Consider the following 26,041-nt stretch of genomic DNA (forward strand, 5'->3'; position numbering starts at 1 on the left):
CACCCACTGCATGGTAAGCTTTAAAATCCGGTAGCCCCACCCCTCCGTCCCAGCGAGATTTAGTCAGCACAGAATATTTCAATCGGAGTTTGGTACCGCGCCATATAAAATTGCTAATCAACTTGAGGAAGACATTTTCTCCCAGGTTCAGTGGAATAGTTTGAAACAGATACAGTATTTTGGGTAGGACATCCATTTTAAATGTATTGACTTTACCGAACCACAAAATGGGGAGGTTATGCCATGCCATGAGGTCTTTTTGTATATTTTTTTAAGAGGTCTGGAAAATTGTGGTCATATAGGTCATGGTGTTTGGGAGAAACCCTGATCCCCAGATATTTAATGTAATTGCTGGTCCACTTAAAGGGGAAGGCGGGTTTGAGGATATTCTCTTCTACAGACGGTAGCGATACGTTTAGGATCTCTGTATTCTGTAGGTTTACTTTAAAATTGGAGAGTCTGCCAAAGGTCTCGAACTCCTGTAGTATGATGGGCAAACTAGTCCTTGGCTGTGTCACATATATCAAGAGGTCATCTGCAAACAGTGCTAGTTTATGAGATGTTTGTCCTATCTGTATCCCTTTTACCGAAGGATCTTTCCTGAGTGCATTTGCCAGGGATTCCATTACCAAAATGTATAGGTATGGCGATAGGGGGCACCCCTGTCTGGTGCCATTTCTAATATTAAATGGAGCTGACAGGCGTCCGTTCACGCCCACTTGCGCCATTGGTTCGTGATATAGTGCTTTTATACATCCCTTTGAATTTTTCAACTATTTTCCACATTTTAGGCTTCAAACATAAAGATAAAATATTTTAATGTTATGGTGCAGAAACAACAAGTGGGACACAATTGTGAAGTTGAACGAAATTTATTGCTTATTTTAAACTTTTATAAAAAATAATAAACTGAAAAGTGGGGCATGCAATATTATTAAGCCCCTTTAAGTTAATACTTTGTAGCGTCACTTTGTGCTGCGATTACAGCTGCAAGTCGCTTGGGGTATGTGTCTATCAGTTTTGCACATTGAGAGACTGAAATTCTTGCCCATTCTTCCTTTGCAAACAGCACGAGCTCAGTGAGGTTGGATGGAGAGCGTTTGTGAACAGCAGTTTTCAGCTATTTCCACAGATTCTCGATTGGATTCAGGTCTGGACTTTGACTTGGCCGTTCTAACACCTGGATACGTTTATTTGTGAACCATTCCAATGTAGATTTTGCTTTAGGTTTGGGATCTTTGTCTTGTTGGAAGACAAATCTCCGTCCCAGTCTCAGGTCTTTTGCAGACTCCAACAGGTTTTCTTCAAGAATGGTCCTGTATTTGGCTCCATCCATCTTCCCATAAATTTTAACCATCTTCCCTGTCCCTGCTGAAGAAAAGCAGGTCCAAACCATGATGCTGCCACCACCATGTTTGACAGTGGGGATAGTGTGTTCAGGGTGATGAGCTGTGTTGGTTTTTCGCCAAACATATCCTTTGGCATTGTGCCAAATAGTTCGATTTTGGTTTCATCTGACTAGAGCACCTTCTTCCACATGTTTGGTGTGTCTCCCAGGGGGCTTGTGGCATACGTTAAACAAGAATTTTTATGGATATCTTTGAGAAATGACTTTCTTCTTGCCACTCTTCCATAAAGGCCAGATTTGTGCAGTGTACAACTGATTGTTGTCCTATGGACAAACTCTCCCACCTCAGCTGTAGATCTCTGCAGTTCACCCACAGTGATCATGGGTCTCTTGGCTGCATCTCTGATCAGTCTTCTCCTTGTTTGAGATGACATTTTTGAGGGACGGCCGGGTCTTGGTAGATTTGCAGTGGTATGATACTCATTCCATTTCAATATGATCGCTTGCACAGTGCTTCTTGGGATGTTTAAAGTTGTGGAAATAGTTTTGTAACCAAATCCAGCTTTAAACTTCTCTACAGCAGTATCAACAGGCACGGACCTGCCTGTTGTGTTCCTTGGTTTTCATGATGCTATCTGCGCTTTAAACAGAACACTGAGACTATCATAGACCAGGTGCATTTATACGGAGAGTTGATGACACACAGGTGGCTAAGGGTACTTTCACACTTGCGTTGTTTTCCTTCCGTCACAATCTGCCCTTTTGGAAAGCAGCAGAATCCGTTAACGGATTCCGCTGTTTCCCATAGACTTGTATGGATGACGGATTGTGCCAAAAGGACCTGCGTTGCTTCCGCTGGGCGACGCTCCGTTGCTTCCACCCAGCGGGAGGAACGCAACATGTAACATTTTTTTGAGCAGTGGAATCCTTAGGATTTCACTGCGCATGCTCTCTCTGGCTCCCTGCACCCGTAACCAAGATAAATATCGGGTAACCAAGGAAAGTGCTTTACCCGATATTTACACTGGCCACTTGTGCAGGGAGCCCGACACTTCCCCGCTCAGCTCCACCCCCTCCCGCACTCCACTCCGCATGTATACACATCACACACACACACACTCTCACCTGTCCTCGGCGCCATGGCCCCGCTCGGCTCCACCCACTCCGCTCCCCGCACACATTCTCGGCGGCCGAGCGATCAGCTGATCACCCGGCGCTGGGAGCAATCAGCTGATCACCCGGCGCTGGGAGCGATCAGCTGATCACCCGGCGGCCGGCTACTAGGAGTGATCAGCTGATCACCCGGCGGCCGGCTACTGGGAGCGATCAGCTGATCACCCAGCGGCCGGCTACTGGGAGCGATCAGTTGATCACCTGGCGACCGGCTGCTGGGAGCGATCAGCTGATCGTTCACAATAGTCTGCCGCCGGTAAAACTGTAAAAAAAAAAAAAAAAAAATCTAAAACGGATTCCGTTGTTTTGCAGCATCCGTTGCATCCGTTGTGCCACTATATGCAACACATCTGTTGCATCCGTCACACAACGCAATGCAACGGATGCCGTTCAACTCAAGTGTGAAACGAGCCTTATATTTATCATCATCAGTCATTTAGGACAACATATGATCATTCAGAGGACCTCAATGAACTCCTGGAGTGAGTTTGCTGCACTGAAAGTAAAGGGGCCGAATAATATTGCACGCCCCAATTTTCAGTTTATTCTTTTTTAGAAAAGTTTAGAATAAGTAATACATTTCGTTCAACTTCACAATTGTGTCCCACTTGTTGTTGATACTTCACCATAACATTAAATTGTTTTATCTTTATGTTTGAAGCCTGAAATGTGGGAAAAGGTTGAAAAATTCAAAGGGGCCGAATACTTTCGCAAGGCACTGTATCTTTGCTTCAGCACCAAGCTTTCCGACGCTCTGCTATAAATCTTTACCTCAGCACACAGAATTCCCATGCTATGCTATACATCTTTTCAGCAGCTCTCGACTATCTCATTCTCTACTACATATCTTTCCCTAGTCACCCAGCTTTCCCATGCTCTGCTACACCTCTTACCCTCAGGCAACCGGTTTTCCCATATTCTGCTGTACAATTTGCCCTCAGCACCCAGCATTCCCATGCTGTGCTATATATTTGTGCCTCAGGACCTGGCTTTCCCATGATCTGTTATACATCTTTCCCTCAGCACTCAGCATTTCCATGCTTTGCTATACTTCTTTCCCTCAGCACCCAGTTTTCTTTTGCTCTGCTATACATTCTACCCTCAGCACCCAGCTTATTCATTCAGTGCTATATATCTATGATTCAGTACCCAGCTTTCCCAAGATCTGCTATACATCATTCTCTCAACACCCAGCTTTCCCATGCCCTACTATACAGCTTTCCCTCAGCAGCTGACTTCCCATGCTCTGCTCTACATTTTACCTTCAGGCTCCCGGCTTTCCCATGCTCTGCTGTACAATTTTCACTCAGCACCCAGCATTCCCATGCTCTGCTATACATATTTCTTTCAGTACCCAGCTTTCCCATGTTCTGCTATACATCTTTCCCTCAGCACCTAGCTTTCTCATGCTCTGCTATACATCTTTCCCTCAGCACCTAGCTTTCTCATGCTCTGCTATACATCTTTCCCTCAGCACCCAGCATTCCCTTGCTCTGCTATACATCTTTCCCTCAGCACCGAGCCTATTCATGTGTACCGCCCCCGTGTCGGCGGCCGAGCCACTCGGATCCGGAGCCGCGGTGGCTCGAGGGGTCTCCGGACCTAGGGGTTCGTGTGGGTACTCGAATTTGAAAAGGGGGGGAATATGTACAGGGGAGTTAGAAGTTCGTGGCGCCACCCACGGTGCGTGGTAATTTGGAGTACCACCACTGCTGTTGGGGAGCCCAGTAACGGTGGTATGGCAGCAAGGTGTCTAACCCCTCCGTGGGTAGGGGGTTGTGCCCCAGGGCCCGGTGGTGGTAGTGAAGGGGTGCCATTGGGAAAAGGAAGGGTTTCTGCGTACTCAGTCCAAGAATACTGACACCGACAGCTTATAAACCAGAATTCTGAGCACCACTGCAGCAAGGAGGGAGAATGCTTGGATCCGTGCCCTTGGTGTTGCTTGTTAGCCTGTGGCCTTTTCCGTGGCACCTTGTTCACTGTTTGGACCCTATAGTGTGGAACTAATCGGGTCCCGCTCACCCATATGGCTAACGGAGTGAGCTTGCTCTCAGGGTTCCCGTTTGGGATTTGATGGACTGTGTTTTGGGAAAAGTCCTATCCCCTCATTGCGCTAGTACCTTGATTTTGGAGCAAGTAAGGGATGAATCTTGACGACTTCACCCCCGTCGGGTAAATTACCAGGATGCTTGAAGCTACTTCCCGGCCTAGGGTTCACGTACCCCGTAGTGCCCAGGCCCCTGCCCGGAGATGGCTCAAGGCCGCCGGCTGCCCTCCTCGGCAATCCGTGCCCCTTGACACGATCCCCTGCGACCGGGGTTCCAGCTCCTACCAGGCCAAGACCAACGTCTGCCACCTAGTAGTCTTCAGGAGCCCTGCTCCAAACCGGTGACCTCTCCTTCTGAGAGCCACACTCCTCACTCCTTCTCCTTCCACTCCTTTCTCACTTCTCCTGTCACTTTTCCACTTTCCCCTTACCAACATCCCAAATGGGTGTCCCTATTCCCTTCAGGCCCCCCAATGGTGTGTCTGGTGGGTGTGGTGTAAAGTGTTCCTAGGGTTTTGACTGGCTTTGATCTTAGCAACACCAAAGAACAGGGATCCGTAACCAAGGAGGATGCGGATACTGTGTAGAAGGGCAGATTGCACAATACCCTGTGACGACCTGATAGGCCAGGGCGTCACATTCCCCCTTGGTTAAACGTAGTTCGTCCCCGAGCAACAGGACCAGAGGTTTATTTTTATTTTTAACTGTAGAAGAAAAAAGGAAAATTTAAACATTACACAATATTTATTAACGGGTACCATCCCACATAGGGGAGGTACTTTGCCTAAACGTTACTAATTTTTAAGAGTTCACCGTCAAACAGTGGGATGCTACCGGTTTCAATGGTAACGGAGGCTCAACCTACTCCGTTGCAGCCACTTCCTGCGACAGTCCAGTCCCAGTGTCCCGGACCCAATAACCCGCCACCCAAACAACCTGACCCCATGGGAAGCTATCCGCGGGTCCGTGACCATGTTAAGGTCCCGGGTGCTGTATTTAGACGACTCTGGTTGGCACAGGAGGTGCAACTATGTACAATATACAAGTTCGTGCTGGTCACGTTAGTCATGTCACCATGGTCCATATTTACTTATATATATAAAATAAAATATAACAGAGTCTTCCCTCGCTCTGGTAAACATTTGTTCCTCAGCACCCAGCAGCCCTATGTTCTCCTATACATCTTTCTCTCACCACCAGTTTTCCCATACTATTATTCACCTTTGCCTCAGCACCTGAAATTCACATGCTCTGCTATACATCATTCCTTCAGCATCCAGCTTTCCTATGGTTTGCTATACATCCTTCCCTCAGCACCCAGCTTAGCCATGCTCTACTATATATCTTTGCTTCCGCACCCAGCTTTCCCAAGCTGTGCTATAAGTCTTTACCTCTGCACCCAGCATTCCTATGCTCTTCTTTACATCTTTTTTGCAGCACCTGGCTATCAAATTCTCTACTATACATCTTTCCCTCAGCACCCAGCTTTTTCATGCTCTGCCATACATCTTACCCTCATGTACAAGGCTTTCCCATGCTCTGCTATACACGTTTCCCTCAGCACTCAGCATTTCCATGCCCTGCTATAAGTCTTTTTTTCAACACCTGGCTTTCCCATGCTCTGCTATACATCTTTCCGTCAAAATCAGCTTCCCATGCTCAGTTATTCATCTTTCACTCAGCCATACATCTTTCCCTCAGCATTCAGCTTTCCCATACTCTGCTATACATCTTACTTTTTCACCCAGGTTTCCCATGCTCTGCTATACATTTTACCCTCAGGCACCCGGCTTTTCTATTCTCTGTTTTACATCTTTCCCTCAGCACACTGCATTCCCATGTTCTGCTCTTCATCTTTCCCTGAGCACCCAGCTTTCCCATGCTCTGCTTTACATCCTTCCCTCAGCACCCAGCTTATTCATGCTCTACTATCTATCTTTGCTTCAGCACCCAGCTTTCCCAAGCTGTGCTATAAATCTATATCTCAGCACTCAGCATTCCTATGCTCTTCTTTACATCTTTTCTGCAGCACCCAGTTATGACATTCTCTACTATACATCTTTCCCTCAGCACCCAGCTTTCCCATGCTCTGCCATACATCTTACCCTCAGACACACGGCTCTCCCATGCTCTGCTGTACATGTTTTCCTTCAGCACCCAGCATTTCCATGTTCTGCTATAAATCTTTCCTTCAGCTTCCAGCATTCCCATGCTTTGCTATATTTCATTCCATCAGCACCCAGATTTCCCATGGTTTGCTATACATCCTTCCCTCAGCACCCAGCTTATCCATGCTCTACTATATATATCTTTGCGTCAGCACCTAGCTTTCCCAAGCTCTGCTGTAAATCTTTACCTCAGCACCCAGCATTCCTATCTTCTGCTATATATCTTTTCTGCAGCACCAAGCTATCTCATTCTATACATCATTCCCTAAGTACCCAGATTTCCCATGCTTTGCTATAATTCTTACCTTCAGGCACCCTACTTTAACATGCTCTGCAACATATCTTTTCCTCAGCACACTGCATTCCCATGCTCTGCTATATATCTTTCTCTGAGCACTCAACTCTCCCATTCTCTGCTATACATCTTACCCTAAGCTCCCAGCTTTCCCATGCTCTGCTATATATCTTACGCTCAGGCACTTGGCTTCCCATGCTCTGCTATACATCTTGCTCTAAGCACTCAGCTTTCCCATGCTCTGCTATACATCTTTCACTCAGCACACAGCTTTCCCATCCTCTGGCTTACATCTATGCCTCAGCACCAAGCTTTCCCATGCTCTACTTTACATATTTCCCTCAGCACCCTGCATTCCTATGCTCTGCTTTACATCTCACCCTCAGCTCCCAGCTTTCCCATGCTTTGCTATACATCTTAACTCTAAAGCCCGCTTTACACACTTCAATAGATCTTTCAATCCGTCGTCGGGGTCAAGTTGTAAGTGATGCATATCCGGCATCGTTCGTGATGTATTTGCGTGTGAAACCTACATGCGATCGATATTGAACGAAAATACGGTGATCGCATACACGTCGTTTATTCCTCATACATTGGACGTTTAGTAGTACGAAACTAGTCAATTGTAATGTGTGACATCCATCATACGATTTTGGTGTCTGAGGCTATGTGCGCAGGTGTGCGCTCTGCACCGCAGCTTAAAAAAGGTCTGCTTCAGAGCGCAGCTGAAAAGCTGCGTTCTGAAGCACCTCACAATGTCTGTCATGCACTAATCTCTGTCAGTCGGTCACTATCTCTGTCCCTCACTCTCTGTCCATGTCAGTCTATCCCCCTCTCTCATATACTCACCGATCCCCGGCGCTGCACGGCATTCACACTGCTCCGGCGGCTTTTACTGTTTTGAAAAAGCCGGCCGCCCATTAAACAATCTCGTATTCCCTGCTTACCCCGCCCACCGGCGCCTATGATTGGTTACAGTGAGACACGCCCCCCCACGCTGAGTGACAGGTGTCACACTGCACCCAATCACAGCAGCCGGTGGGCGTGTCTATACTGTGTAGTGAAATAAATAAATAAATAATTAAAAAAAACGGCGTGCGGTCCCCCCCAATTTTAAAACCAGCCAGATAAAGCCATACGGCTGAAGGCTGGTATTCTCAGGATGGGGAGCTCCACGGTATGGGGAGCCCCCCAGCCTAACAATATCAGCCAACAGCCGCCCAGAATTGCCGCATACATTAGATGCGACAGTTCTGGGACTGTACCCGGCTCTTCCCGATTTACCCTGGTGCGTTGGCAAATCGGGGTAATAAGGAGTTATTGGCAGCCCATAGCTGCCAATAAGTCCTAGATTAATCATGTCAGGCGTCTCCACGAGATACCTTCCATGATTAATCTGTAAATTACAGTAAATAAACACACACGCCCGAAAAAATCCTTTATTGGAAATAAAAAACACACACACATTCCCTGATTCACCACTTTAATCAGCCCCAAAAAGCCCTCCATGTCCGGCGTACTCCAGGATGGTCCAGCGTCGCTTCCAGCGCTGCTGCATGGAGGTGACCGGAGCTGCAGAAGACACAGCCGCTCCAATCACCTCCACGCAGCTAATGAAGACAGCCGTGCGATCAGCTGAGCTGTCACTGAGGTTACCCGCTGTCACTGGATCCAGCGGTGGCCGCGGGTAACCTCAGTGACAGCTCAGCTGATCGCGCTACTCACCTCAGTTGCTGACTGGAGCTGACCGGAGCGGCGGTGAGTAGAACGATCAGCTGAGCTGTCACTGAGGTTACCCACGGCCACCGCTGCATCCACCGCTGGATCCAGTGACAGCGGGTAACCTCAGTGACAGATCAGCTGATCGCACGGCTGTCTTCATTAGCTGCGTGGAGGTGACCGGAGCGGCTGTGTCTGCTGCAGCTCCGGTCACCTCCATGCAGCAGCGCTGGATGCGATGCTGGACCATCCTGGAGTACGCCGGACAAGGAGGGCTTTTTGGGGCTCATTAAAGTGGTGAACCAGGGAATGTGTGTGTATTTTTTATTTCCAATAAAGGATTTTTTCGGGCGTGTGTGTTTATTTACTGTAATTTACAGATTAATCATGGAAGGTGTCTCATAGACGCCTGACATGATTAATCTAGGACTTATTGGCAGCTATGGGCTGCCAATAACTCCTTATTACCCCGATTTGCCAACGCACCAGGGTAAATCGGGAAGAGCCGGGTACAGTCCCAGAACTGTCGCATCTAATGTATGCGGCAATTCTGGGTGGCTGTTGGCTGATATTGTTAGGCTGGGGGGCTCCCCATACCGTGGAGCTCCCCATCCTGAGAATACCAGCCTTCAGCCGTATGGCTTTATCTGGCTGGTTTTAAAATTGGGGGGGACCGCACGCCGTTTTTTTTAATTATTTATTTATTTATTTCACTACACAGTATAGACACGCCCACCGGCTGCTGTGATTGGGTGCAGTGTGACACCTGTCACTCAGCGTGGGGGGCGTATCTCACTGTAACCAATCATAGGTGCCGGTGGGCGGGGTAAGCAGGGAATACGAGATTGTTTAATGGGCGGCCGGCTTTTTCAAAACAGTAAAAGCCGCCGGAGCAGTGTGAACGCCGTGCAGCGCCGGGGAACGGGGATCGGTGAGTATGAGAGAGGGCTGCTCAATTCAGTTACTCAGGAGTTTAGCGGTCACCGGTGAGTTCTTCACTGGTGACCGCTAATCAGGACGCGACACAGACAGAGCCGCAGCATGACAATGAAGTCGGGTGAGGTTCACCCGAGTTCATTCTGACAGTGCGGCTCTGTCTGTGTCTGCTGTCATCGGCCATTCACCGCTGCTGCATGGCTGTCTGTGTCTGCTGTTAGCGGCCATGTAGCAGAGCTGAATGGCAGATGACATAGTAAAAACGCATCCCTACACATTACACACGCTTGGCAAGTCAATAAATAAAAAAAAAAAAAGGGTGCCCGATGCATACGTCACAGAACACATGATCTAAAGGATCGCACACAAAATTGATCAATTTAACATAGACTACTAACGCACGTGTGACAGCAAATGAACGACCTACGTGCAATGTCATTAGATCGCATATGCGACCTGGGCGTGTCACATCGCATACGAGATCGCATACTTAATTGTAAGGTGTAAAGCTGGCTTAAGTCACCCAGCTTTCCCATGCTCTGCTATACATCTTTCCCTCACCACCTGGTTTTCCCATGCTCTGCTATATATTTTTCCATTAGCACCTAGCTTTTCCATGCTCTGCTACACATTTGTATCCAAGCACCCAGCTTTCCCATGTTCTTCTATACATCTTTCAATCAGAACCCAGCTTTCGCATGTCCTGGTATACATCTTTCCCTCAGGACCCAGCTTTCTCATGCCCTACTTTACATACTTCCCCCAACACCCTGCATTTCCATGTTCCGCTATACATCTGACCCTCAGCACCCAGCTATCCCATACTCTACTATACAGCTTACCCTCAGTCACCCAGTATTCCCTTCCTCTGCAATACATCTTGCGCTTAGGCACCCAGCTTTCCCATGATCTGCTATACATTTTACATTCAGGCACCCGGCTTCTCCATACTCTGCTATACATCTATCTGTAACGCCTGCCTGGATCCACAGACTCAGACGGACTGTAATGGACAGGCTAGAGGAAAGCCACTCACCAAGCAGGACCCCCAGAACCGTGAAACCCTTTAACCCCTATACAGGGATTTGGAATTACACAGGGCCCTGGAGATCACTACCTGCGGAAGGCTGCAGTCTGAGAGAGTAGTCAGGCAGGGTCAAACCAGGAATTGCGGAACAGGGACAGAATCGGCAGGCAAAGACGTAATCAGAAACAAGCAGAGGTCAAAACCGGATCGGGCAGCGAGGTACAAAAACAGCAGGCAGGACGGTAGTCATGAAACAAGCGGTAATCAGCACACGAAATCACAGGACGAAACTGGAGCCAGAATTCTCAGAACTATCTCTAGCAGAGGTCAGCAGGCAGGAGGGGAATTAAAAAGGGTGTGGTGTCTTCCCATAGGCTGTAGCTGAAAGATGGTACCTCAGCTGGGAGACACCCGCCACCTACAGTCAGCCAGTGGCACTGCAGATCCCCAGGAAACCCAGACCAGTGGATGATCGGAGCCTGCGCCCACCGGTGCCGCTGGCAATGGCTCCTCTCCCGTCACCAGCACCATCCATGGCAGGAACACGGCGTCGCCTGGCGATCGGAGCAGAAGTCGATGGAGGGGACTCCGGTGGCGACGTAACAGTACCCCCTTCCTCCACGAGGGGCCTCCGGACCCTCTAAACCTGGCTTGCTAGGAAATTGGAGGTGAAACCGCCTGACCAAATCCTTAGCATGAATATCGCTTGCAGGGACCCATGACCTCTCCTCAGGGCTGTAACCCCTCCAATGCACCAAATACTGTACCGTCCCTCGGACAACACAGGAATCAAGTATTCTTTGTACCTCATACTCCAAGTTACCTTCAACCAAATCAGGAGGATGATGGGGGGGCCCTGACTGGGTGAATGGGGACACGATATAACTTGAAGAAGGACATGTGGAACACATTCGATATCTTAAAGGAAGGGGGGAGTCGCAGGCGGAAAGCCGTGGGATTTATGACTTCAATTATCTAGTAAGGTCCAATAAATCTGGGACCCAGCTTAGCAGAAGTTTAATGAGTTTAATGTTACGTGTGGATAACCATACCTTGTCCCCAATGCCAAGGTTTGGGCTCATGGAACATCTCTTATTAGCAGAGGAGGCTTGACCACGTGCATCTGCGTGCTCTTCATCCTCTGTGACTGTGGGGACAGCAGTCACACATGCTTTTTCACACTGAACTTCCACCCCGTTACCCGTAAGCGGGAGTGTGATTGGCAAGTCGTTACTTGTTTTTTAAGTGCAAACAGATGGTATTGTTGAGCTGTTGTGACGCCCCTGGGCAAGCCAGGGGTCACAGGTCATGACACCACCACACCCTACACCCTGGATAGGTACACCGAAGCTACCCAAAAATCCTTGTTGCCTTCCTCCAGGGGCTGATGTCCACACCAGGGGGTGGGCCAGGCGGTTGACTCCGCCCACCGAGGAGTTCACAGCCCTGGAGGTGGGAAAACCAGGGAGTTCAGTTCAGTTGAGGGAGAGTTTGAAGTGAGAGTGAAGTGGTAGAGGAGCTAGAGAGAGGAGTTGAAGTGAAGGAGAAAGTGACAGTTTAGAGAGCCTGAAGTTGGTCCGGGTGTGTGCCCCGGACTGAGAACAGCAAGGTTAGCACACGGCGGTGACCGTCTGCAGGAGAGGCTGATCGGAGGTTGCCGAAAGGACCGTGGACGGGTGGTGGCCCGGCGGTACCGGAGCGGTATACGAAGAGAAGCCAGCACCATTGGCAGGGGCCTTTCGGATCCCACCAAGGCTAGGAGTCGCCGTGAATTTGCCAAATCCGTCAGTGAAGGGGACCTCTGGGTCTCCCAACAACTAAGTCCCGATTGAAGGCAACAGTCCAACCGTAGGAGAGAGACACCGCCACCGCCAAGGCACCAGTTTCTCAGGGCCAGCGCCTGCGGGCAAAGAGGGGCTCCTCCGGCCCATATCCAAGCCGGGGAGCGGGTTACCGGTGGGAACCCATCGCTATCAACATTTCACTAGGTGCAGGGACAGAGACCTTCACCGTCAACTACCGGGGAAAAGCAACAGCAGCCGTCCGTGGGAACCGTCTTTCCAGCCGTGTGTTTTACCAAGAACTGTGTCAACGTCTCAGGCTGAGTGAGTACCACCGTGCCGTGCGGCACAGCGCTGCCCCCGCGACCCTGCACCTCACCAGGCCCCACACCTGGCCTGCCATCCACCCCTACCCCATCACCGGGCCCCGGGACAACCAACCCCCTACCCACGGAGGGGAGAAATAACAACAAAGCTGCTCCCTGTCACCGCTCCCGGGATCCCCATACAGAGCAGCGGTGGTGTCCACACAATCACCACAACCGTGGGTGGCGTCACGGACAATAAATCTCCAAAACCAATCCCCTTTTCACTCACGGGCGAGGAGCGCCGCTCGAGTCCCCGGGATCCGGCCCATCGCTCGAGCCACCGAGCAGCAGCAGGCCGCAGCAGCAGCGGCAGCTGGACCCGAGCAGTGGGAGAGCGCAGCGTCCCCTCCTCCGCCCGCGACAACTTGGCGTCACGAACAGGATCTTACCGCTCTGCCGTTGGGTAGAGGTGCGCCTTGTTACCTCCGGAGGTGTCCGGCCGGAAAATTTCAGAAGCCGCCATCTTTGTCGCGAAAAGTTCCCGCTCGAGCGTCTTCTTGAGTAGTGGAGGCGCGAAGGCCAAAACCCCGCCCCGATAGAGGAGGGGCCGGAAAGAGGCTAAGGGGGACGAAATGGCGACTGGTCGCATGTAGCCGCGGCTATAAAAGCGGGGACGCCAGGACTCTGCAGCCATCTTGTTCCTGGGAGAAGCCACCAGCAACATGTGGATGCCGTCCCGAAGCACCGTGGCCCCCGCGCCTGGAACCGCGGCGTGGGTGGAAATCCGGACCGCGCAGCTCTACCAGAGGCTGAAGGTCAAAATGCAGCTCCTCATGGAGGAGTGGGAGACCGACATGGCGGAGGTTATAGCGGCCGTGCGGAGACGCGAGGAGGAAGCTGAGGAAGGGAGGGTGAGTGACCCACGCCCCGATGCCCTTGAAGGGCCGGTCATCGCGGCTGCAGGGACCCGGTCTAAACCCTCTTGCCCTGCTGCCTCCCTCGCCACCCGTCTCGGAAGCCGTGACCCCGCCACTAGGCCCGCTACCACCGCCACCGGTAGCGATACCCAGCATGCCCGCCCCGGCGGGCCGACCTGTAGCCGGAGCCCGTAGTCGACCAGAGGTTCTGCCATGGAAGGCCCTGAAAACCGAACCGGAGGCGTCCCCCGAGAATGTCCCCGAGCCGGAGCCGATAGCCCGCTCCGTGCAGAAGGCCCAGCAGAGGAAAGCCTCTGTGCCCATCCCCCACACCTCGGCTGAGGTTGCGCCGGGTTGCCGCTGCAAGGTGGCGTCAAAGGCCAAGTCACCGCGGGACCTGCCGCCCAGATCACCAGCAGTGGGCAATGTCCAACAGGTCTCGCGGGGCCCGACCCGTGTGACTCGCCCACCCCAGGGCTATGGGACACCCGGTGCTGGGCCGGACTAGTCCGGGGGTAGTCAGTGGTGGCTGGGCCCGGCTCCGTGGCCCTGGTGGGTGTCAGTAGAATATGTAGCTTGATGCATAAAGTTTGTGTTCGTGACGCCACCTGTGGTCTGCGGTTATTAAGCTGCCGCTGCTGTGTGAGGCCTCCGGGGTGATGATATAGCAGCGATGGTGGTACTGCTCCCCACAGGACAGCTCACTCTGCGTCTGTTCACTTCTACTGCTCTCACAGACTGAACACTACTTCCTCCCTCAGACCAGGCTTAAGGGGATGCTCCCTGGAATCCCAGGTTCAGAGCTCCCCCTGCTGGCCGGAGGGAGAACTGCGTTGAGTGTTAAACTTGCTGGCCAATGGACCTCCCAATTACCTCCAGGCTCAGCATTAACCCTTTGGAAGGGCAATGCTGTTGTGGCGACCAGGTCCTGGGGCGCCACACTCCCCCTTAGTTAAATTCAGTACTCCCGGACTGTAGAAACAAAACAAAACAGGTTACAACATTTCATCCCATTATGGGAGGCGCATTACTTAAACGTTACAACTTAAACCCTACTAATAGAGTCCAGTGTGGCTCCCTGCCGGGTGTCCATTACACTGCTCCATGGGGGACCCGCCGCGATCAAACCCCCAACGTAGGCTCTGGGCGTGCGTCAGAGCATTGATGACCCCACTCTATGCACGCCGGACGGGTTTTTCTTCAGGGGTGTTGAGCACACTGGTGCTAACTATGTACAATGAGAGTGTTGGCCACCCATAGTCCAGTGGACTGGCGTAGCTCTGGGGTTTGTCCCTGACTACTTGGAGTGTCTGCCCCCCCCGTGTTTTTGGTAGGCCTAACCCTGACAGGGATGCATGTTGGTTGCCTACGGGATCTCAGATTCGCCAAGGGTACGGCAGGTTCACCACTGGCAGGGGGTTGAACCTCCTGTTCCACTGCTGGTGTGTCATCTTGTGTTGGAGCGGATGGTTCTTTAGGTGGATCGGGAACCTCTTCCGTTTCTGGCTCGACCAACTGCGGGAACGTCAAGACTGGTACCACTATGGCATTGTTTATTCGGGTCCAAGTTTTGGGGAATTTTCCAAGGATTGTTTGGATCATCTCTTCCTCTTTTTCTTGACTTTGGGGACTTTCTTGTACTTCTACTTCTCTTTGGATTCTGCACCGTTCAGGGCACGCTTTCAGGCGGTCTCGAGAAACTGCTTGATAGGTCTTGCCTTCATCTTTGCTTATGAGGCATACCTTACTATTGTCAAAGTTGGAGGGAATAATGGTGTAGGGTTCATTCTCCCACTGATCATTTAATTTATGCGCCCTCCGCTTTTTCTTGAGGACCTGTTCTCCAGGTGCTAAGGGAGTTGCTGGGGCTGTTTGATTGTAATGCTGCTCTTATCTCGTTCTTGCTTGGGACAGGCTCCTTTCTACGCATTCCTGGACCTTGCGGTACTGCTGTTGTCGCTCTGTATCCCAATCGTCTACCTCCTGAACCGCTTCAGGTGACACAGTCCCCATCTCAAAGTCTACAGGTAACTTGCCAGGTCTTGCTCGCATCAGGTAAGCAGGGCTGCAGTTGGTCGAATTTACCGGGATATGGTTGTACAAGTCTACCAGATCTGGTAACTTCTCTGACTATTGGTTTCTTTCTTCCAAAGGTAGAGTCTTGAGCATATCAATAACCACATGGTTCATCTTCTCGCACAATCCATTGGTTTGGGGGTGGTACGGTGTGGTTCTGATTTTCTTACAACCGTACATGTTACAGAACTCTTGGAACACTTCTGCCTCGAATGCAGGACCTTGATCAGTCAGTACCCTTTCAGGGTAACCGTGAGGTCGACAAAAGTATGCCTGAAACGCTCTCGCTGCTGTTCTGGCTGTCTGGTCCTTCACGGGCACTACTACCAGGAAACGAGAGTAATGGCCCACAATGGTGAGGGCGTACACATAGCCTGACCGGCTTGGTGTTAACTTCACGTGGTCCAGGGCCACCAACTCCAGGGACTGCTTCGTGACAATTGGCTGTAGGGGGGACCTCTGGCTGGCATCATCTTTCCGCCTCAGGTTACACGGACCACAGTCTCTGCACCACTTCTCGACTGTCTTTCTCATGTGCACCCAGTAGAACCGATCACGGAGTAGGGTCTCCAACTTCTTCCACCCGAAGTGTCCTGCGTTATCATGATAAGCTGCTAGGACCATTGGAGCATCCCTCTGCGGGACCACTATCTGCCAGACGAGTTCATTTGTTCGCCAGTTGACATATCTCTTGCAGAGCTTGCCTTGGTATGTGAACAGTTGTCCCCTCTCCTTCCACAGCTGCTGGGCTTCTTCTGGAGCATCTGTAAGGAGTAGTCGGACCCCTGGTAGTGAAGGAGCTATTTTTCCCCCCCTGAAGACGCCACAGTAGTATGGTGGCAAATTGTAAATGTTAATGGTAAAATGTTACCTGTTGTTGTAGTGATTAAACAGTTTCCCCACTAGGTGCCAGTGTAGAGCAGTGGTTCCCCTGGTAACAGTGGCAGGGAAGGAAGGGAGGTCTCTGAAGGCAGAGCAGTGTGCAGAGGGCAGTGAGAGAGAAGTCTGAGGTGACGGGGCAGAGTGTGTGAGTAAAAAGTGGCAGGCAGCCAGAGTGAGTGCGCAGACAAAGAAGTGGAGGTACACGGGAACGCCCGTAGAAAGCAAGAGAAGTAGTTCCCTGGCAAAGAAGTGGAGAGGTGAGAACTTATCCGGAGCCGGTAGTCTGTGCTAGATCTGCCCTATAGTAAATCCGGGTTCAGTGTACAGCTACTAGGGGGTTAACGCATGTCCCCTGCAGGCAAGGGAAAGTTACCGGGGAAAGAGGAAACCGTCAGCAAGAAGTGTAACCTGTAAACCGATGTGACTTGATGCTGAAAGGTGTAAAGAGGAGTGGGAACTCATCCGGAACCGGTAGTGTGTGCTAGATCTGCCCTGCAGTAATTCAGGGTTCAGAGTACAGCTACTAGGGGGTTAACAAGTGTCCCCTGCAGGTGAAGGAGAGTGACCGTCAGCAAAAAGGGGAAACCGTCAGGAAGGAACGTAATCTGTAACGTTAAAGTGAAGTACTGAAGTAACTTGCTGCTGAGAAGTGTAACAGAAAATGGAAGCCTCGTTCAATAAAATGTTTCTTAGTTTACCAGCTGCCTGTCAGTGGCTCTTTTCTGAAACTGATGAAGGGGCTGGCGAGCCGAGGGAAAACGGCGTCACGGAGAACTCAGGTACCGGCACGAACGCGTCCCTGCCACCCACACTCTGCCCCACAAATAACACCTCCGTTTTAACAGTGACGGCCGGGCCGGGGGTCAGCCTGCCGCCCCCTGGGCGGGAGACCGCGACTACAACCCCTGAGGCACCCCCTGCCCCCGTTACAAACTGGCGTAGTCGACAGGATGAAGCCTGCATGGCAAGAAACTCCGACCAGAGACTGTGAGGAAGATCAAGTGGTGCCTGACGTGCTGAACGGGCCACAAGATGGTGGCAAGATGGCGGCCGTCCTCATGGACTCAGTGGAGGCGCGAAAAGTTGGCGCCAAACGAAAAGCGCTGGGATGGCCTGGGAGGAAGAAGCCCGGAGTGCGCCGCCCAAAGAGGGGAGGTACTTGCCCCAAGAAGCTGCAGAGGTCTAGAGACGTGGGCGGCGCCACAAGAAAGAAAAGGCGTCGCCAACGCTATGCAGACCTGGTGGGTGAAGCCGGGGGCGGAGTGTGTGCTAAAGCGGGAAAAGAAGAACCGCCTCCACCTTCCCCGGCGCCATTGCAATCCCAGCAGCAGAAGCAACAGTTCCAGTTACCTGTGCTACACAAAATGGAGGCCAGGACAGACAAGCAAGCCGTAGCGGGCGCGCTGGTGCCCGTAGGACGCAGAAGAGAACGTCCGATGGAGAGCTCGGTGGGAGAGTTACCCACCATCACGTTGCCGGCAAGCATGATACCGGCCGTGACTGGAGTCTCGGAGAAACCAGCGAAGGTCACGTTTTTTACCTCATGGGATGCCGTTACCGGGGAAACGACGACGGAAGTCCGGGCTACCTACAAGTCCCGGCTGACTCTGGGGAGCGGGCCACCAGAAGCATCCGTACAGATTCCGGAGGCGCCCGCGTCTGTTAAGGTAGGCCCTCTGCCCCCCTCAGGAGTTAAGGCCCCGTACTGGCAAGATATCCCAGAACCAGAGGTAATCGTCCGGAAGAGAGTGATTTGTTTGCCGTTGAAAACCGGTACTGTTGAAAGCCGGTCAATGTTTCCAGTTACAGTAACGTTAAAAGTACTGAACCCGGGAGGAGCTTAATGCAGAACTGTGCGTGGACTCCTTCCGTGACTGTTAAGAAGGAATCTTGTTGTCCTGTTGTTTTCTGCCCACCCAAAGACCGGGAGCGCTTGGAAATAGCCTCCGGGCAGAAGGTCAGCTAAGACCGGGAGCGCCTGAGGAGGGCCTCCGGGCAGATGTGTGACTAAGACCGGGAGCTTCCCTGGAGGGACTCCGGGCACCAAACTTGTGTGCCAGTCTGTGTGTTTTCCTACATGTGTTGTTTTGCAGGTACGAACCTCGCCAGGAGGCTGAGGTTAAAGAGGGGAGGAATGTAAGGGGTAGTCGGACCCCTGGTAGTGAAGGAGCTATTTTTCCCCCCCTGAAGACGCCACAGTAGTATGGTGGCAAATTGTAAATGTTAATGGTAAAATGTTACCTGTTGTTGTAGTGATTAAACAGTTTCCCCACTAGGTGCCAGTGTAGAGCAGTGGTTCCCCTGGTAACAGTGGCAGGGAAGGAAGGGAGGTCTCTGAAGGCAGAGCAGTGTGCAGAGGGCAGTGAGATGTGACTGGAGAGAGAAGTCTGAGGTGACGGGGCAGAGTGTGTGAGTAAAAAGTGGCAGGCAGCCAGAGTGAGTGCGCAGACAAAGAAGTGGAGGTACACGGGAACGCCCGTAGAAAGCAAGAGAAGTAGTTCCCCGGCAAAGAAGTGGAGAGGTGAGAACTTATCCGGAGCCGGTAGTCTGTGCTAGATCTGCCCTATAGTAAATCCGGGTTCAGTGTGCAGCTACTAGGGGGTTAACGCATGTCCCCTGCAGGCAAGGGAAAGTTACCGGGGAAAGAGGAAACCGTCAGCAAGAAGTGTAACCTGTAAACCGATGTGACTTGATGCTGAAAGGTGTAAAGAGGAGTGGGAACTCATCCGGAACCGGTAGTGTGTGCTAGATCTGCCCTGCAGTAATTCAGGGTTCAGAGTACAGCTACTAGGGGGTTAACAAGTGTCCCCTGCAGGTGAAGGAGAGTGACCGTCAGCAAAAAGGGGAAACCGTCAGGAAGGAACGTAATCTGTAACGTTAAAGTGAAGTACTGAAGTAACTTGCTGCTGAGAAGTGTAACAGAAAATGGAAGCCTCGTTCAATAAAATGTTTCTTAGTTTACCAGCTGCCTGTCAGTGGCTCTTTTCTGTAACTGATGAAGGGGCTGGCGAGCCGAGGGAAAACGGCGTCACGGAGAACTCAGGTACTGGCACGAACGCGTCCCTGCCACCCACACTCTGCCCCACAAATAACACCTCCGTTTTAACAGTGACGGCCGGGCCGGGGGTCAGCCTGCCGCCCCCTGGGCGGGAGACCGCGACTACAACCCCTGAGGCACCCCCTGCCTCCGTTACACATCTGGGCCAAGATGGGTCTCAGCTTGTGCTAGCTTTTCTTTGACCAATCGCACGGCCGGGTCACCGTTCTGTGTCTCTTCCCAATTATGGTGGAGTAATGGGTTGACCGAGACCTCGTGCTGGCTCGAGCGTTTCACTCCTACAGCATGCTCACACTGGGAAACACCTTGGTGATGGAAAGCCGGTAACTCTATCTCTTCGAGTTCATCCAGGTCTTCTCCAGACTCGGGTAAGTGAGGCATTCTGGACAGCGCATCAGCATTGTTATTCTTCTTGCCAGCCCGGTACTTGATGGTAATGTCAAAGTTAGACAGCCGGGCCATCCATCGCTGTTCCAACGCACCTAACTTGGCTGTTGCCAGATGCGTCAACGGATTGTTGTCCGTGAAGATGGTGAACTTGGCCGATGCCAGATAGTGCTTGAAGCGTTCAGTCGCTGCCCAAACAATAGCGAGGAACTCCAGCTTGAAGGAACTGTAGTTTTCTGGATTCCTTTCTGTGGGCCGCAGCTTCCTACTGGCGTAAGCTATCACCCTCTCTCTGCCTCCCTGCACCTGGGACAGAACTGCTCCCAGTCCCAACGTTGCTGGCGTCTGTATACAGTACAAACGGCTGGCTGTAGTCAGGGTAGGCCAGAATTTCCTCTCCCGTGAGAGCCCCCTTCAGCCGGACAAAGGATGTTTCGATTTGGCTGCTCCATTCAAATGGAGGGCTCTGCTTCTTAGCCTGCTTTGGCTGGCCCACCAGGAGATCTTGAAAGGGCGCTGCTATCTTTGTGAAACCATCAATGAACCTTCGGTAGTAGCCCACCAGCCCAAGGAACTGCCGCACCTCCTTTACCGTGGTGGGTCTTGGCCAGTCCTTGATTACGGTGACTTTCTCCGGATCAGGGGCCACACCTTCTGCGCTGACCACATGACCCAGGTACTGTACCTTTGGCTTCAAGAGGTGACATTTGGACGGCTTTATCTTCAGGCCATATTTCGACAAGGACTCAAACACTTCTGCTAAGTGCCTCAGGTGGTCTTCATAAGTCTTGGAGTAGACTATGACGTCATCCAGGTACAACAGCACGGTTTCAAAGTTGTGGTGGCCCAAGCAGCACTCCATCAACCTTTGGAATGTCCCTGGGGCGTTGCAGAGCCCGAATGGCATACAGTTGAATTCGCAGAGGCCCATTGGTGTCGTGAATGCAGTCTTCTCCTTGTCCGCCTCTGCCACGGGAACCTGCCAATACCCACTGGTGAGATCCAAGGTGGAGATATAGTTGGCTGACTTTAAGGCTGTTAGTGACTCCTCTATTCTGGGTAGTGGATAAGCATCTTTATGTGTAATGCGGTTAATTTGCCTGTAATCTACGCACATTCTCATGGTACCATCTTTTTTCTTTACGAGCACTAGTGGAGCTGCCCAGGGGCTAAAACTATCTCTGATAACCCCAGCCTCCTTCATTTCCCGTAACATCTCTTTGGCATGCTGATACTGTGCGGGGGGCACAGGGCGGTATCTCTCTTTAATGGGATGATGATCACCCGTGGGAATTTGATGTTTAACCCCTTTCACCTGCCCAAAGTCTAGGGGGTGTTTGCTGAAGACCCGCTCGTACTCCTGTACCACCCGGTAAACCCCATGCTTTTGGTGTGAGGGGGTGGAGTCGGTGCCCACATGTAATTTTTGGCACCAGTCTTCCAGCCGCCCCTTGGAGCCATTGTCTTCCGCCTGGTCAGACGGGATCAAGGGTTCCACTGCTTTGATGGTATTGTTGCTGACAGTGTACAGTTTTGCTACAGTGGCGTACCGGGGCAATTTGGCCTCCTCCTCCCCACAATTCAGGACACGGACGGGCACTCTCCCCTTGCGAACGTCTGCTACCCCTCTGGCTACCAGGACTCCAGGCCTACTGTCTGAATACACCGGTTCTACCAAGGCATGGTAATCCTGACCCCTGAGGCCTATTGCTGCCCGACAGCATATCAACATTTCACTTCTTGGGGGTATTGCAATGGGGAGGGGGTCACTTACCCTCACACTGCCAATTTCTCCTCCGGCCAGCTCTACCTGCTGCCTCCTCATCAGGGCTCTGATCTCCCTCTGTAGGGCACGCTGCTGCCCGGAGCTGGCTGTTTCAGACGCCTGTTGCAACAAAATTATCACTTCGGCAATACAATTTTCTATCACATTTGTACCAATGGTTAGCAGCGGGTCAGATTCTTTACGATCAATATCTACAATTATCATCCCCTGACATGGCAATTCTACCCGCCCCACTTTAATGGTTACTTCTTTATACCCAATTTGAGGTAAGGGCTGACCATTACTGGCCACAATTGTTAAATCATCATCTGGGCCATGGTCAATGTCTGAATCAGCCCAATATCTTTTGTACAGTTTATAAGGGATGGTTGTTACCTGGGACCCCGTATCCAGGAGGGCATTCAAAGGGATCCCATCCAGCACAATAGGAAGGACCGGTCGTCCTCCCACATACTTGCTGTGGCTGGGGGTTGAGCCGGGCTTCCTTACACCTGGGGGTTGGCTCCTGGCCAGTGTCGTGCAATGTGGGCCGCCTGGCTGCAGCGGCGGCAGATTGGTTGTCCCGTTGAATCATACCGGTCTGTATCTTTTCCTCGGGTCGGCGGAATCCTCCTCTGTCGCATCCATGGGACGTCATCTGGGCTGGAGGCCAACTCGATGCTTGCAGGCGATGGGGTCACTTGTAAAGACTGCATGGTCTTGGCAAGGGCGGCTACAGTCTTGGTCAGCTCCTGGACCTGCTGTCTGAGCTCTGCAGTGGGATCCTTATCCAGGGACTGTGCCTCAGCCCCTGCAGCGGCTCGTGTTGCAGGCACCACCCCGGGGTACGTGATAGCAAGAGGCCGGAGGGGTACCGGGTCATTCGGTGTAGATTCTCTCAGTACCTGGATGGCCTGGTCCTTAAACTTTGCAAAGTCCAGAGCAGGGTTCTGCAGGACCATGATACGCAGCTGTGTCCTGTGGGCATCTGACAGGAGCCCTTCTATGAACTGCTCAGTTAGGAGTTTGTCTTCTTCACGTACACTCTCTGGGTCCACCTGTTTAACTGCTTTCAGGGCCTCCTGCAAGTTTAAGGCATAGTCCCGTATGCTGTCTGTGGCCCGTTGTTTGCACCCAAAGAATCTCATCTTTATTTCTGCTGCGGTGCGGGTGTCAAAAGTACTCTTTAGCTTGGCCAGTATCTGGGTTGCTGTCCCTTTATCTGTATCAGGCCAGGACTTCACTTCACGCTGGGCCGCGCCGGCTAGCTGCCCCATTAAGATGCCCACCTTCTGGCTCTCAGTCAGCGGATACACCCGGAACAAGCTGTGCAGACTTTCTCTGAAGTCGCCCAAGGTATGGGACTCCCCGGAGTACTGCGGCAGCCATTCTGCTCCCGGCATGTACGGCATTGTGATCGGCATTACCGGCGCTACAGCGGGGGTTGGGGCGACGGCGACTGGGATTGCTTCGGCTGGTGCTGCGGCGTCTCGGGCTATGGCAGCCACCTGCCCTCCCTCCGAGTCGGACATCTTCCTCCCCCTTAGTGAACCTTACCAGGCTCCGTTCACTTTTCAAATTCCCTTCTGGGTCGCGCGGGGTTAACAGCGCTCTGCTCTGATGGCGCGCTCCCTTCGCGCTCTTTGTCAGGCACGCCCCCCTTCTTCCTGCGCTCGGCGAGGCTAATGGCGGCGGCAGTTTGCAAACAGTAACACAGTCTTTTAAGCACAGTTTCTGCATGCGCACAGTACCCGGTGGGACCGGGCACGAAATCCTGTTCGTGACGCCAAAGTTGACTCGCCCACCCCAGGGCTATGGGACACCCGGTGCCGGGCCGGACTAGTCCGGGGGTAGTCAGTGGTGGCTGGGCCCGGCTCCGTGGCCCTGGTGGGTGTCAGTGGAATATGTGGCTTGATGCACAAAGTTTGTGTTCGTGACGCCACCTGTGGTCTGCGGTTATTAAGCCGCCGCTGCTGTGTGAGGCCTCCGGGGTGATGATATAGAAGCGATGGTGGTACTGCTCCCCACAGGTGGAGCGGAGCCCCGGGGACACTGTTAGTGCTCGTGAAAGTCTATGGTGTTGTGTGGCTAACACGGTGCAGGGCCGACAGGCAATGAAAGAACCAGGCACAAACAACAGTCTCTTTAACTTCTCCTCTTTTACTTTGGACCGGGGATCCGGTCGGCCTGGAAGTTCTTGGGGTGATCTTTCTGGCCAGCTGAGTATGAGGCCTACTCCTGTGCTTTTCTTTGTTATGATAGGACCCTGCTTCTCTGAATCCAGCAATGGCCCTCTTTGCTGCTGGGACCGATGGTACGTCCCTTTCCCTTTGTAGCAGGCTGCGCAGGCCCTCTCTGGTGCTTCTCTGCTGGAGTCCACAGGCCCTGATGCTGCAGCTGTGTCTTCGGGATGTATATGGGCCAGGTGCTTGCAGCTCTCCTCCCCTTCGGATTCGGCTACTAGGGAGTATTTTAAGCCCTGGTGGCCACAGACTCCGATGTCTGAGTCTCTTCGCTGCCTCTCTGCTACTCCTGCTTCCCTGGGCCAAGCTACTCTAGCTCTAGGCCCCAGATCCACAGGACAGCACACTCTGTGTCTGCTCACTATCACTTCTCTCTACAGACTGACCACTACTTCCTCCCTCAGGTCAGACTTGAGGAAGGCTCCCTGGAATTCCAGGTTCAGAGCTCCCCTGCTGGCCGGAGGGAGAACTGCGTTGGATGTTAAACTTGCTGGCCAATGGACCTCCCAATTACCTCCAGGCTCAGCATTAACCCTTTGGAAGGGCAATGCTGTTGTGGCGACCAGGTCCTGGGGCGCCACACGTGCGCCGGAGCTCGCAGCAGCGCCGTACTGGGACAGGGAGCCGGTACCGTTGGGCCTGGAAATCGGTGAGAGGGAAAGAAAGAAGGCGGAGATGGTGGCCCGTACGATCCGGGAGAAGGAGAGTCTGAGACAAGCTACCTTCCGGGTCCGGGTCCCGCTGTATGAAGGGCAGGTGAGGCGGTTTGTTGTCCGCCGCGGCTATGGATTTATTTATGAACCGGGCCTGGAGGCCGAAGTGTTTATAGCCCGGCGGGATGTGAATGCTCACCTGCCAGAGGAGCACCCCGGTCGTAACCTGATGCCGGGCGACATAGTTCAGTACACCCGGCACTGTGGGGAGAGGGGGTGGTTCGCGCTGGATGCCAAGTTAAGGGGCAGCCAGGAGTCCCGTGTGAGCACCGAGCCCCCTCCCTCAGGTGATATCAAGGACTCTGAGTGATGGCAGCGGAGTACCGCTGCACCGTCCCCGTTGGGACCACCTGTGTGTACAAGTTTAGTGTTTGAAAGTTTTGAAAGGTTTTTGAAGAAAATGATAAGTGATCCACCGATGAGCAAGTAACCTGATTGTCTGCAACCGTGATTGGAACCGGCCGTTGCCGGCATTGTTGTCCCCGTGGAGACCGCTTGAAAAGTTGCATAGGGAACTCTCTATGAACAGGTCCGAGAACTTGCAGAGCAACCACAAACATTAGTGACATGTAAATAAAATATGTTTGTTGCAGCTACCGTTACCGCCTCCGGAGAGGCAGATTGGAGGGAGGGCCCGCAGTGGAACAGGCTGGGGCCCAGCCACCACCGGAACCGGTGGCTACCCTCTGGAGGGGAAGGACAGATCCCGCTCGGGTGACTTGGTTCAGGACTGGGGTCAAGGAGTGCTGCCTGTTTCCTAGAGGCAGCATCAGGGCCAGGTTACTTGGGTGGGAGAGAGCGGCAGTAGCAACCGTTAGAATGTTACCGTAACGTTTAAGAAAAGTGCCTCCCGTTGTGGGATGATGTTACTATACTTGTATGTGTTTCTTTTATCTTTTTCAGAAAAATAAAACCGGTGTTGGACGGGCAGCTCGCGGACGTTCTGCATTTTGCTAAGGGGGAATGTGACGCCCTGGGCAAGCCAGGGGTCACAGGTCATGACACCACCACACCCTACACCCCGGATAGGTACACCGAAGCTACCCAAAAATCCTTGTTGCCTTCCTCCAGGGGCTGATGTCCACACCAGGGGGTGGGCCAGGCGGTTGGCTCCGCCCACCGAGGAGTTCACAGCCCTGGAGGCGAGAAAACCAGGGAGTTCAGTTCAGTTGAGGGAGAGTTTGAAGTGAGAATGAAG

The sequence above is a fragment of the Anomaloglossus baeobatrachus genome, chromosome 4 (genome assembly GCF_048569485.1).
Source record: "Anomaloglossus baeobatrachus isolate aAnoBae1 chromosome 4, aAnoBae1.hap1, whole genome shotgun sequence".
Lineage (NCBI taxonomy): Eukaryota > Metazoa > Chordata > Amphibia > Anura > Aromobatidae > Anomaloglossus > Anomaloglossus baeobatrachus.